Consider the following 15,719-nt stretch of genomic DNA (forward strand, 5'->3'; position numbering starts at 1 on the left):
CCAGGCCGCTCTGCTCTCCCCATACACGGGCCGATTAGCTGCCGAATCGGTCCAAGGGACCGATATCGGCAGCTATAGTCGGCCCGTGTATGGCCACCTTAAGGGGTCAGTATGTTGCAAGAAGACAGGCACTCACGTATAAGTAGGTCCAAGGGAGCCTGGGTGCAGTCCCAAAAAAATAGATGGAGTAGCTGTAGAGAGAGTCCGCACTCACAGGTCTTACAGAAAATGTAGAGGTGTTTATTCAAATCAACATCTAACGTTTCGGCTGCATCCACAGCCTTTCTCAAAGACTAAGGGGTCTATATATTATGCTGTGTAAAATGAAATTTGCTGAAAAAATGGTGTAAAAAGCTGTGTAAAACAAATGGCAAATTTGACTATCCGAATGCCAGATTTCTGGAGAAAGAAAAAATGCGTGCCATTTTTTTTTAAAGTCTGCCAATGTGTGGTGAATTTTGTTGCTAGTTTTCTACACAGAAAGACATGTTTGCTTAATGAGGTCATCAAATATCAGGCAGACTCGCACCTTGGTCAATAAGTTGCCAACTTGGCCTGGAGTGGCCACATTGGAAGCTAATGTCAACCCCTGTATGCCACCTTTATCTCTCTGCACAGACTAGGAGACAAACCCAGGACATTATGAAGAAGATGGAGTGCTATTTATGGTGCTTTCTGGTTTGCCAGGCCAACAGTTATACTAAACACAAATGACTGTCAAACCACACCTCCTCCAGGTTTCTTATAAGGATTATAAATGCAACAAAAGTCGTATGATAATATGAGGAGAATGTGTCTGCCCCTTTTGGTACATGCAGTTTTCAGCCTAAAACAGGAACATATTCTTGGGGGACCTACTGTGCATGTGTAGGGGACCACCTGTCCTGACCAATATGCATGTACTGTGGATATTGGTTGGTTTGGGATCAGGCACCAACACACCATAGGGTTGATTCACTAAAGTGCGGTAAAACGAGCGCTATTTATAGCATGCGGTAAAAATTTTATCGCGTCTAATTTTTTGCGTCTTAACACACGATTCACTAAAAGGATATTTGCGTTACTTTAGACGCGATGCTGTTTGCGTTATTTAAGTCGCGAAGACTATTTTCGCGTGGTATTTGATGCAATGCACGCTAATTAACGCAGCACGCTACTTGTCACGCGCGCTAATTAACGCAGATGCGCTACTTTTCGCGTGCACGCCATATTAGTCATACACAGCATTACATTCGTAAAACTACTTTTTTTGAAAATTACCATTTCCCTGCAAACTGGAGGCTGCATCACTCTAGGGCCAACACAGACTTGAATAAATCCCACTGCAAAGTCCATATTGTGTTGCCAAAAGCTCATGAACTGTACTTTTCTACAGTTACCGCCTGCTCCAAGTAGGTTTTAATTTTCGCACAGACTAATGCGATATTTAGCGCATCTTAGTGTTTGTGAATCATGCATTAGTATTATTTCTGCGCGCTTAGGGGTGTATTTATTATGCTGTGTAAAACTAATTCGCCGAAAATGGAGTAAAAAGCAGTGTAAAATAAATGGAAAAGATCGCTGTCTGAACGCCGGATATTACGCCGGATATTTCGCCGTTATTTTCCATAAGTTCTGGGGGAAGAAAAAACGCATAAAATATTACGCCGGTTTTACATGGGGAAGCCTGCCGAATTTTCTCGCCATATTTTACACAGCATAATAAATATGCCTCTTAGTAACACAATGCGGTAAAATTAATGCATGTGGTTGCGCGCTAATTAACGCATGCGATATGCAACTTAACGCATGCGATAATACTTTCTCGAAACACGCTGGGTATTTTGCGTCAATTTTAACGCAAAAAAGCATGCGATAATGCTTATCGCACTTTAGTGAATCAACCCTCATGTCAGCTAGTTCATGGAGCAGCTCTTAATGACTTTCTGCTGCACCAATGGTTTTGGTTTTCTATGAGAGCCAGCTGTTATTGCCCCTTTAACGCTCTCCGTCTATTTGGCCTTGGAGCCGATTGCTGTGGTGCATTCTTGATTGTATGGCTGCCTTTGATCCTTCTTTAATTGTATATCCACTGCAGCCTTGCAACACAATTTGGAAACTTTATTTTGGCAATTAAACACTGTAAGAAAGTCTCCCTTCCAGCCCCAGCCTAAGGGCTACTGTACATTTAATTGCCACTACTTTTTAGAAGCAAAAGTAAGAGCAATAAAATGCTGCTGGGAAGGGCCACAGGTTATTTCCCATAGAATACAACAGAAAGCCCTATCAGTAGCCCATAGAAACTGATCATTACCTCAAAATGCAGGTTATACATTTTCCCGCATTAATCCCCAAGCTGAAGTAACATTATAGCTAAATTCCCTGGGAGGGTTTCATCACTACATTTACAGAAAAAAAAAACTTTGTGTCATGAGGGATTTAGAGGGATTCTATCATGCTTTTTATGAAATATGGTTTATTACTAAATGTTGCTTTGTACATTGCAAATAATTCATTCTACCATTTAAAATGTTTTTCTTGAACCAATAAATGTATTTTTTTTAGCTGTGAAACTGGTGTGTAGGCAGCCATCTTGGGTCATTGTGCCTGATCCTGACCTTTCAGAAGGAGCCAGCGCTTCTCAATGGAACTGTTTTTTTCTACTAAATGTAAGGAGGAGTCATGACTTGGTGCGCTGGAACTGGATTTTTACTACTGAGTGCAGTTCTCATGTCTGGCACTACCGCACGGGAGCATTTTTAACAATACAGGTGTCAGGGAGCTGCTATCTTGTTACCTTGCCCTTGTTCTGCTGATTGGCTGCTGAGGGGAAGGGGGGGAGGGAGTGATTTTACTCCAAATTGCAACTTAGCAGTAAAGTGTGACTGGAGTTTATCAGAGCACAAGTCACATTGCTGAGGGTACCTGGGAAACTAAGAATATGCCTAGTTCCATGTCAAATTTCAGTTTAAAAACAGTTTTCAATGAAGGATTCTGTTGGAAGAACAGAGTTAACTGATGCATTTTGAATTCTTTGAATTGATCCTACAATTTAAAATTTTATACTTGAACCAATAAATGTATTTTTTTAGCTGGAATGTTGGTGTGCAGGCAGCCATCTTAGTGCATTGTGCCTGAGTCTGAGCTGCCAGAAAGAGCCAGTGCTACACAATAAAACTGCTTTCAGATAAGCTATGGTTTCTTCTACTCAATGTAACTAAAGGAGTCATCAGCTGGACTTGGATTTTTTCTATTGATTTTTTCTATTTTTAGCAATACAGGTGTCAGAGAGCTGCTCAGGGACCTTCCTACCATCCCATGGTTCTGCTGATCGGCTTCTGGGGGGAAAGGGAGGGTATGGATATCACTCCAACTTGCAGCCCAGCAGTGAAATGTGACTGAAGTTTATCAGAGCATAAGTCACATGACTGAGGGCACCTTGGAAACTCAGAATATGGGCTAGCCATGTTAAATTTCAAAATAGAATATAAAAAAAATTGTTTGCTCTTTTGAAAACCAAATTTCAATGCAGGATTCTGCTGGAGAAACGCTATTAACTGATGTGTTTTGTAAAAGACATGTTTCCCATGACAGTATTCCTTTAAAGTTAGTGTCAGACTGTGCCAAAGGAAGTCAGTATCATGGTAATAATAATCCCAATTGCATTGTGGATCCAACTGTTGACATAGAATTGCAGAAACACTGTTGCTTTCTACCTTTCTGTCATAACCCTACATGTTTTGAGTTGTTTAAGCAGCAGAAGGTACAGTATATTTATTGTTTTGTAAAGAAACCTAAGGCTTATGGTACAGATGTTTGCCTGCCATATTTTTCAGCCATAGGCACCCACAGGAAGGAGCAAGGGGGCACTTGTATAGACAACACTGCAGAACTCCTGCAATGTGTTCCCTTGTATCCTCTCTGAGCCCCAGCTTTGTCACACAGAAAATGGCTTCAGGTTGAAGGAGATGTTGAATCTGTTTGTCTCTGTGTGTGATTGTGTCTGTCTGCGTGACTGTGTATGTGAGACTGAGTCTGCTTGTATGTGAGTGTGTATTGTTGTGCCGTAATTGGTGGGAATATGGCTACGTGTGGCTCCTGAGCCAAGGGAACCCACCAAATCCCAGTTTGAGTATCTTTGTATTTATTCTGTTTGGAGAAGGTACATTTCATTGATTTTTATTAATTCCCATAATTTCTCTAACTATAACGCCCCCCCCATTGATTGGCACTTCTGCTTATTGATTGGCAGTTCTGTACCTGTTTGCTAGTCTTGCTGCTAAACAATCCCAAGAGGTATCTCAATGTAAACAGTTATTTACCTTCTATGTAATCTCTCTCTTGTAACCAATATAGTGAATTTGGTTTAGATAGCCACATATGTGACTGTTTGTTTCTAATTACATGTTTTTAAAATACATTTAGGTCACATGCTAAAGATTAAAGAAGGAAATATACACCCCTATTATGTATTATTGCAGAATGCTTTTCTTGCCAGCAAAGTTGTTAAGTGTTAGTGTCAGATTTTTTTTCAATCATAATGTATTGGCTGGTTTGTGGCCCTCAGTCTTTGTACCTATCTGTTTGTCTGTAATTTGTACCAAGGTGGGACTGTGGCTACAGCTGGGCAAAATATACTGATTTATTTCTGTGAATGTAGCAGTCCCCCACTTTCTATGAAATCTTACTGCAGCCCCTCTGGCATTTGCCAGAATGCACAGATTGCCATTCCACCCATTGCACCCTAGGCATGTGATTTTATTGCTGACCTCTATTTCCTTCACCACATTCACAGACACTAGAGCAAATCACACTACATTGCATTCAGCCCAACTATATCCAATAGTCCCACCTCAGTTGTCACTTACCCCTAGTCTGGGCCCTTGAAGGGACCCCGGATCCATTGTTTTCCACTTAAATGTAACTATTTTGTTTTTTCCATTTTTTTTTTAATTTAGGAAATTAAATCTGTATTATTGGTTTTCCTGTTGCCTGAATATACCAAAGGCAAGTTCTGTGGTCTTTTTTTCTAAGAAATAAGAACTTTAGCTAATCATAGCTCACCACTTAGTGTTTTCCAAAAGAGCAAGCTGCACCATCCTCAGTATCTCCAAACTCTCATATTGTAGCATGTAGAATGATGGACAGCAGCATGATTCTCCAATAAAAGAATGAATCTTTATTCAAGGTTAGGGCCTTGCGCGTTTTTGGTGCTACTGCCCTTAATGATAGGCACAATGCATGCCAATCAATGCTATGTGTTGTGCCTATGATTAAGGGTGGTAGTGCCTGAACCACATAAGGAGAGCAAATAAAGATTCAACATTTTATTGGATTTTATTTTCTATACATGCTTTTTTCTAAGAACACAAAGAATATTGGAAGTACCTGATTCAGGTGCCCAACCTTTTTTTTACCTTTGAGCCAGATTCAAATGTAAAAAAAGTTGAAGAGCAACACAAGCCTTCAAAAAGAACCTGGGGGGTGACCAATAAGGGCTGTGATTGGTTATCTGGTAGCCCCTATGTGGACTGGCAGCCTACAGGAGGCTCTGTTTGGCAGAATGCATGGTTTTGATGCAGCTAAAGCTTGCCTTCAAGCCAGGAATTTAAAAAAAATATGCAGTGCTTTGAGGCCACTGGATAGGGATCACTGGGCTAGCATAACGTTCAACTTCCCTGGGTTTTCCATGAGTTACCCAGTTAAGTAACCCCCCCTGCACTGCTGTCATTTTTATGGCATTTCTCCTTTTTTTACAATCTCCCCCTCCAAGTAAGATGTGCGCATGTACAGTAACATAATATATATAATATATGTAACATACTGTATATATAACATATAGGTTATAGTGAATAGGTTATGTCCCCAGCCAAATGGGGTATGCTCACAAATTTTTCTGTGCAGTACGACCACATTACAAAGTTGACAATTATGAAACAGGTTACTTTTGGTAGATGACTTATTCTGTCCCCCCTGGAAAATTTTCTGTGGATGTCCATCTTTTCAGCATCTAAAAACATCAAAACATCCAAAAATTCACTACATAATGTTTATTTACTGGATTTAGTATTCCTGGAACTATAGCCGGGGGTTGTTATAACCATATGAGTAACCTTGAAAGCATGAACAAATGGCGACCCACAAAGGAAAAGTGGGGCAACGAAAAGCCAGAAAGCTTTGGATGCATCAGTCACTCCCAGGCTTTTCACTTTTGGCTAAATTATGCAGGTGAATTACTTATTCATGTTCAATTCAACCTCCCTTCTTAGCGTAATGGTACCTTTATTATTACAAACAGAATATTTAGAATATGTATGGATTAGCTATAGATCTCCCCTGACCCTTCTTAGGGATAAGTCTCCCACTGACAATGGAGTGTCTTTCCAAATACATTATCTATGGGGTCAATCTGAATAATAGTCTTCATGGGATATTTACAAGGCAGCTTTAATGTAAAAAAAGACTGCATATATTAATCCCCCCCAAAATAATCTCTTCTATGAATTAACTAAAAAGGGAATTAAGGAGTAAACAGTCACAATATTTGCTAACAAATTCTTTCATTAACATTTTGTTTGTTTTTTTACAGTAATTCCATGTTGCAAATTGCCCCATTAGTTTCATACAGTGCTACTTATCTTACACAAAACAGTACAGCGCTCTCCTTGCACTGATAACAACTTCAGCCCCCTCTTGTTTACAGTAATTGCCAGGGCCTGCCCATGGAGTCCTTGGGTGGGTTTGGTCTAATTACTCTAAAAGAAAGACACAAGCATTCCATAGTTTGCATTGGTGCATTCAGGCTTTCAGTTACATCATTTAGTTGAAACATTTAGTTGGAGATAAAACTAAAGGTGGCTATACATGTTCAGATTTTAGTCTTCTGACGAATGTTCGGATCTTGATTGTATTTTTAAATGCAATGATCTAAAACTAACATTCAGACTGAAATTGTAGGATAAAGACCTAAAAATAACAAATCAGAGGATGTTCTAAACATGAAATAGTTGGCAGACACCAATCGTAAGAAAGTGACTTCCATTGTAGGTCCCCCAAGGATATCGTCCGATACACAATATTTGTGCAGATTTTATCGTTGTCTGGCTAACACTTTCTAACCTGGCCATGGTACGAAAATTATCAGGATGAGCCTACACACGGTACATGTATGGCCAGCTTTAGGTGCACATGGAAGTCTGAGCTCAGAGATTTGTGACCTTGAAGCTACTACAAGATATATGACCCCCCCCCCCCCGATGGTTGCTTTGCTGATTAGTTGTTGATGACAATAGGATGTTCTATGTTGGATATTTAAATAATTGAGATGTTGTAATGTCAGATGTTTGTTGAGATGTCACCTAAGTCTTCAAGTGACTTCCTGGAAGTGCTTTATAGGTTCCTCAAAGATATCAGCAGATACACAATACAAATGTATCAAAATTTCTAACCTGTCTGATCGACTAAACAATCGTACAAAACTATGTTCAGTGCAATTATGCATGTATCGCCAGCTTAAATAAATATATATATATATATAGGCCCCTATATAGTACTTGAATTTCAAGTACACAGAAGCCCAAATAGCTCCCCCAGGTGCATTAATAGTGACAGTCTATGGCATCTTCCAGCATCCCCTCTGGCATTTGCCAGTCCGGCCTGACCTGACCCCCATTCGCCCCCCCCACCCCCCTGCGCACATGCGCAAACACCAACCAACTTCCCTCGTGCACATGCGCATTTGCGAGTACTTTTAAACTCACATATGCATGCTGCCCTAGGCCCGGCCCTTTGTGGCCTTGCCACAAATCCGTGCCTGCCGACTGTACTTTAGCCAATAGGGCGCATGGTCACCAATATGTGCTTTGCTTTTTGTTTGTTTTTTAACTATTAGGACCTCTGTGAGAGGGGCTGGTAATTTTGTTGTGAGGGGCCCTGTGATTTTTAATGGTGACTCACAGTCGCTCTAGCAGTTTGGGCTGATGGCCAGATAGATTTATCTATTAATTCATGATCTGAGGGGATTTCTTGAAGATTGGTGAGTTTCAGCTTTGTGTAGCATTGATAGACCTTTGGGAGTGTCTAGTGTCTAATCTTAACATGTTACATGTTTTTCCTATGTGAACTAGTATGTCCCTTAAGAAAGTGCCATATCTGTTTATATTCCATAGAATTGCATTTATCTGCCTAGCAAGGACCAAACACGGAGTTGCTTTAGTTTCCCTGTTTAGCCCAAGAAATAACAAAAACCATAGATTTTATTTATTATTAAGATTTTATGTATTATTAAGACAATAGGTAAAACGTATGATCAACACTGATTATACAGTTGCAGTATTTTAAAGTTTGTTTTGGTGTGCTGGAAAGTGCAGTCTAATAACATATTGGGGCTAACAGCTGCCATTTTTTTACCCAACTTTGGGATATTCCAGTCTATAGAACTAATGCAGGCCTTGCCTTAGGATTTCTTTCTCAATGAATAATGCCAAGATATATTGCTTTTAAGATAGAAACAGGAGGGTGCCTTATTATAAAGCAAGATTGGGAGATCTCCACTGCCATGGTGCTACATCAGTAATGGTGTAACTGCATTTCGCTTGATGGTGCAATTAAATGAAACATCTCTGAACAATCTCACTGGGTTGTTTCTAACCACCAAAATAAAACCTGTTGGATCAATGTCACAGGATTAATCCTAACCACCTAAATGAATAATAATCAGCCACAGCCAAAAAAAGAATGACCTCTTATACTGTACCTGACACAAGATGCTGAACTTGCAGCTTTCAATGGAACTAGCACAGATTGATCCATATACTCCACAATTGCTGTGTGCAAAGTCAATACTGTCAGCAAAATGCTTGTCAGGCATAAAAGATTACCTGCAGCCTTTTGCATCCCACTACATGCTTGCCTTGCAGTCTGGGCTGACAACAAATCGGTTCAACACAGTCTCCTTATTTTGATGGTGGTGAGAAATCTATGGTACTGGCATATTTCTTCCATATTAATGCCAAGACAAACTAACAACAATTCAGACCTGGAAAGTGCTCAAGCTAATTCCACAGTACTCCCAGGTTTCTCAGCTCATCATTGATAGCCGCTTCAAGACTTTACCCCCAGACCCCTTTTTAAATATACACTATCCCTCACACAGAGAGGAGCATTCATAAAAGATTTCACTTAAAGGGAGTATATGAAACCATATTCTGAGCATGATTTGTGTGCTTCAAACATAACAGCAATGCATAAAAACCTGCATTATTGCTTAGCTGCTGATTGTATTGACAGCATAGATTTTGGCAGAGAATAATTTTGACAAATAAATATTCCGCAATATTTTAAGTCAAGTACATATTGCTATACAATAATAATAACAAAATAGCTAAATATCTCAGAGGTCATTTAACAGGTTGCTGCAACTGCATATTCATAACTATTTACAACTGCAGTTTTCTTAAAGGGGAAGTGTACAACCTTTTTCAAAATGAGCTTAATGAATAAGGCTTTATAATACTTTTTGCCTATTAGAATTCCTAAACAAGAAATGAAATTTCACTTTAGCATTTTCTTCGCTCTGCTGAGTAACTTTTTAGGGGCATGACAGATGGGGAGATTAGTCTCTGCGTAAAAAATCTCCCTTGTCACGGGCGACAAATCTCCCCAAAATGCCATCCCACCAGCTAGAATGTAAATCGCCGGTGGAATGGCATACGCGGCACCGAGATTTCAGCAAATCGCCAAGCCGTGTATGCCATCCCACTGGCGATTTACATTCTAGCTGGTGGGATGGCATTTTGGGGAGATTAGTCGCCCATGACAAGGGAGATTTGTTGTGCGGCAACTAATCTCCATGTCTGTCATGGCCCTTAAGGTGGCCATACACGGCCCGATTGTAGCTGCCGATATCGGTCCCATAGACCAATTTGGCAGCTTATCGGCTCGTGGAGGGGCATGCCCGACCAATATCTGGCCTGAAATTGGCCAGATATCGATCGGGCAGGTTAAAAGATTTAGTCGGATCGGGGACCGCATCGGCTCAATAATGCGGTCCCCGAACCGACTGCTCCATTGCCGCCATTATAATTCAACTGTTTGGCCCCAGGGCCAAACGATTGAATTAGCCTACATGTTCCCCAATATCGCCCACCTGTAGGTGGGGATATTGGGAGAAGATCCGCTCGATTGGCGACCTCGCCAAACGAGCGGATCTTCACGTGTATTACAGAGGAGAAGCTAGTGATAAATATCCAGTCGACAGATAAGCCCCCTGTATTATGATCTGCTCCTTATCTGAAAGCCTTACAACGGCTGCAGAGGTTTGTTTATACAGATCTTGTTATCTCCCTTTAAGCAAATAAACCTGTTTACAAAGGAAGAGGGGGAGTGAGTTCAGAAAACAGCCTGCTGTTAGTGCTTTATAACGACAAGAGATTTAGAAAATATTTCTTTAATTAAAATGATAGGCACGAGAATAAAATGGCCAGTAATCTTTAGGGCCAATTAATTCATTTCCATGGTCGCATTTTTGTCACAAATCATGGCAAAATAAAACCAACAAGATTCATAAATCAGCCCCAAAGAACCCATTTAAGATTTTTACTGCCATAAACTGCTGCTCTTTGTCTATTGTAAGTTGTATTGCCAACAGTTGCATGGAAATGTCACTACACTGAGCGTGAACAAGAAAGGCTGCCAGTTTTCAGGGGCCCCAAGAATGATCTGATGTCCAACTCCCCCCCCCCCCCCTCACAACCAATGGCTTTCCAGAGCCAGTCCTGCTAATGTAACAGTACTTAGAAGATACATTTCTGAGTGGATTGACTTTTAAACTGAAAGAGTATTAATCCAAGTCTAAAAACTGTGCTAAAAAAATGTAACCTCTGTATACTATGTGATTGGCAAAGATGTTGCTCTCTGGTTTTTTTTCCTCCTCTAACACTTTCTTCCGTCTACTGTATTTACAGTATTAAAGAAACAGTTGATGTAAAGTTTACTGTTATTTTTGCAGCTGTAATAAAATATATTGGTGTGGGTGATTATCCAAATATAGATGGGAGGCTCTATACTGCTTGCTCAGCTCAGGTAAAATGAATCCATAAAATGGCAAAACCCCTCCAGTGCCAGATTATCATGAAATATTTTATAATGCTTGCTAAGCTATACGGAAACCTTTAAACGAAGTATATCTGATTAGTGATGAGTGAATATGTCCCATTATGCTTTGCCGAAAACTTTAAGAAACGGTGTAAAATTTGTGAAATGCAGGTACCACGCAACAATTTGGCAATGGTGAAATGCGGAATTTCGCTGCAAATCCATGCCTGGCAAAACAATTCACTCAGCACTATATCTGACAAGTCCAAGCCCTTGTTTTACTCTGCAACAACATGCAGTGCATAGAAAATCTAACCCTAGTGCCCTGCTCAGCTGTACATGCTATTAGTACTGTATACTCCATAAAAATTTATTTTTTTCCTTAACAGGATTAGATTTTTCTCAGCGGATCAGTGTAACAATGCTATGCAATATTACTATGGACTCCATAGGCAAATCAAAGGCTAACAACAAGATTAGCTCCTAATGAGTGCATGGCTTATTTTCCTGTAAGCAAATAAAAAAGCATCACCAGCCTGTGACAGGGGGAGACAGGACTTCTATGTTAGCAATCAATTCTTTGTCAGAATTAGCAGTACCTACAATGGTTCAGACAGCAGCTTAATGTTGATATTAACAATTAAATCCCCAGTGACTTATAGTGAAAATATGTCCAAAGTATATGTTGGGCTTATACTGACTTAAAAATGTAAGGCTAATGTGGATGTCTAGACACTTGTGATAAGAGGTTGGAATTGCTTGGGAATGTGTCTAACATATATTAAGGAGTTATTGAGCAGAATTGTCCATAGACACTAGGGGTAATTTTCTTTTCACTGGGAGAGAAGTGCAAAACCACAAAATGACATGCTAGTTAGGTCAGGACAGGTGGCCTGGAGAGGGGGATGCCTATGTGCTTATAATGAATACAGTGCTGATAAATGCAGGCAGTGCAGTATTCATAAGGGTAGCCAAAGACCTGTAGCAATTATCCATACAAGGAAGGCAAGGGCAATGTGCCATCTAAGTGCTGCTATCACCAGAAAACCTTGTCCATTGTATAATAAAAATGTTCCCCTCCCATTGTCATATTGTTTTGAAATATATATAGAAACTTGCATTTTTGTTTAAAATGGACATTTATATATATCCATCAAATGGAAAAAAAAACAATAGTATATCCCTCTATTACTATTCACCAGAGGTCAGCAAGTATGTATGTATGTATAACTTCATTTATAAAGCGCCACAAGGGTACGTAGCACTGTACAATCTTAGTTGTCCGAAAGAACTTTCTTTCTGTTTCTAGAGGTCAGCAAAGAGGTGAAGTATAAGTAAGTGTGAAAACATAGTGGATCTTTATGTTACAAGCAATGTTGTTGTAACTGCAGTAATGTTTATGTGCTGGTAACTAAGCCGCTAGGCACACATTTTTAATTGGAGCAGTGGACTGTTACAAAGTAGCTCAGAAGGTGTTGACAAAAGAGCTTGCCTCCATTGTATTCGTGTGCATTTAGATACATGGCTGGAGGATTTGTAAGTGTGCAGAGGTAACAGTATCAGAGATGCAAAGCATTCAGTTATACACACTTACTTGTAACATAACCTGCAAGCTACAGGCTCTCTTATAACAAGACTGCCATATATATAAACAAATAACTTTTCTCTATATATGCTGAGAAAGTGGAAATATATTTCCAGTTTTAAAAGCATTATTTTGCACAGTAGCTTCATATAAAAAGCTCTACTTAGGATGGTCTTTCATTATAAAGTCATTTTTTCAAAGACTTTCTGATATAGAGGCTGAGCTTTGGTAAATAATAAGAGTGAGCCATACAAGACCCTAATAAATTCAACAGAAAGATATATGGGGCAGAATTAAAATGTATGGCCCGAAGCGCTTAGATGTTACTCTCCAAGCATTAATTAAGCTTCACATATAAAATAAAGCAGAAGCTCCACTGCAACATATTTAGGGTGTGGAACCATATTTAAATTAATACACAGTGCATTATAAACACATTATATAAACCCAATACACACTTTGTCCCAATTAATGAACCTGCCCCTTAATTAAAGCATTGCTTTCTGAGTTTCTGATAACATAATATAAATAATAATAATTGGCAAAAACAAGGCACATCAATGAGTGTGGCAGTCAACCCATCATTTGCCAAAATATTGTCCCATCAATTGGTCAAACATGTTTTTTGTAAAAGGTTCCCAATAAGGACCACATAGAATGTTACTATAGTTTTTTGGATGATATCCTCTGAATCTCCAATAAGGAAAGAGTATTGGGGAGCTAAGAAAAAGGATTAAGAAAAGTTATCCTAGAAATTACATTGAAGCAGTTATAGAAGAGGCGAGATTAACCCCTAGAAAAACTTTACTTGTCATTTTAAAAACAAAAAGGGTTATTCCAGCATTCCATATGTATCTCTTTTTCATCACAAAAGTAAATAAGAGAAAGTGATGTAGAATATGTTGGCATTTTATAAATATGTGATGATAATATTATTAAAGAAGTAAAACTATTGGCAATGTCTATGGTATATCAGACATAAAGGGGCAGTATACACCCTAGTTTTACATGAGTGCAATGAATAGGGTTTGTAGTTTGCCTATTTAAATTACAAAAAATTCTATTTTTATTGTCATTACTTGAGCTAAACTGGGCAAACACAGAGACTGAAGCTCTCCAGGTTTCCTTCTTGCAAGGAATATGGCCTAATGCAGCGTTTTTCAACCGCTGTTCCGCGGCACACTAGTGTGCCGCGAGATGTTGCCTGGTGTGCCGTAGGCAGGGCCGCAATTTTTACTTTCCCCTTTAATAAAATCCGGGCCCTGTCATTGGTTGCGCCCCGTGTGTACGGGTGACGTCAGTACACACAGGGCGCAACGTTATAAAAGGGCCTGTGTGCGGTCGCGTGTAGGCAGAAGTGCAGAGGCGGCGCGTGTGAGGGGAAGATGCTGCTGAAGCCGCCGAAGAGCAGAAGTAAAATGCTGCTGGGCACCAATGTATTAGGGGGGGCCACGGGGCACACTGACTTATGGGGGCACTGCTGCTGGGCACCAATGTACTAGGGGGGCTGGCTCTTGGCACCAATGTACTGGGGGGCACTGCTGCTGGGCACCAATGTACTAGGGGGGCTGGCTCTTGGCACCAATGTACTGGGGGCCACTGCTGCTGGGCACCAATGTACTAGGGGGGCACTGCTCTTGGCACCAATGTACTAGGGGGGCACTGCTGCTGGGCACCAGTGTACTAGGGGGGCACTGCTGCTGGGCACAGAGTTAAATTTTCTAATGGTGGTGTGCCTCGTGATTTTTTTCATGAAACAAGTGTGCCTTTGCCCAAAAAAGGTTGAAAAACACTGGCCTAATGGACTCCTGCTAACAGAACAGTAACAACAAAGAGGGAAGTTGTTCTAACTATCTGCCTCACAAGGACCAAACATGGAGTCATTTCCTTTTTTTATGACAACCACTTGTCTGGCATTTCCTTTAGCTTCCCAGTGCCACACTCATTCTTCCAGATTCTCAGGCCTGCTCTTGGAGCCCTCCTACCAGTGCCTGCCGTCCTCCTACAGTTGTATGGTTTGGCCATCTAAATTACATATTGGTGCAATGCTTTAAAAGATCTGTGGCTTGTTATTTATAAAAAAAAATATGTGTCTTTATGTATAGGCATTTAGAGTGAAATACCTTAGTACAACTGTAAAATTACACATAACATAAAGCATGCAGAGAAAGCAGATGTTCTGAAAAAAAAGCTATATACAGTTTTCCCAGGTCAACGTCAGGAATTTCAAAAAAGTACATTTTTATTTTATAACTACACTGTTTTGGGGTTGTCGCTATAGATTAAATTTAGAATAACTACAATATACTATGGAGCCACCTATGCAACCCAGTATGTTGGATAATCCCACTTAATTGTTAGTTTGCTTGACTAGTGAACACAGAAGGGAAACTATGCTTCTATAAAACAGATTTTAGTTTGTTTCTGTAGAGGTTGCTATTTTCCTTCTTCCCCCTGTGGACTAATTTCTTAAAGCCAAGCCAAGTGAGTTAATCCATGCTTAAGAGATCAATGTCAATTATAACGCCAATAAAAAAAAAACATTAAAACATTTCATACTAGTTACCCTTTTCCAAGAAAAAATTCTTGGCCACCATCTGAGAGAAAAAAAAATCTTAGAAACCCAACAGCAGTCATTTCATATTTCCCCTCCAACATGTGTGTTTTTTTATTAGATAAAATACTGAAATGTATCTTCTGGATTTTGTACATGAAATAATTGGGTCTAAAGGAAACTCTTACTAAGAAAGTCTCAGTATAGTGGTCAGTGGTCCCTCACTTTAACATGGAATCACCCTCTCACATCATTTTGTATTTGCCATTTACTTTGATTCTGGCCGGGTTATGTACTTCTGGTTATTCAGGCTTTTTCTGGTCATTTTCCCATTTCCTTTTGTTGCAGTATTGATAACACCAGGCCATTGAAGAGTTAGCTACAAACAGCAAAGAGAGTTTGGCTGTAGGGATTAGGCCAATAGGAATGCCACTATGACATAACTGAGGTTCCCAGAAGGCTCACATCGCTTTTTCTCCCTCATGTTTCCCTATTTGTAGTGCAACA

Source organism: Xenopus tropicalis, chromosome 1 (assembly GCF_000004195.4).
Source record: "Xenopus tropicalis strain Nigerian chromosome 1, UCB_Xtro_10.0, whole genome shotgun sequence".
Classification (NCBI taxonomy): Eukaryota; Metazoa; Chordata; class Amphibia; order Anura; family Pipidae; genus Xenopus; species Xenopus tropicalis.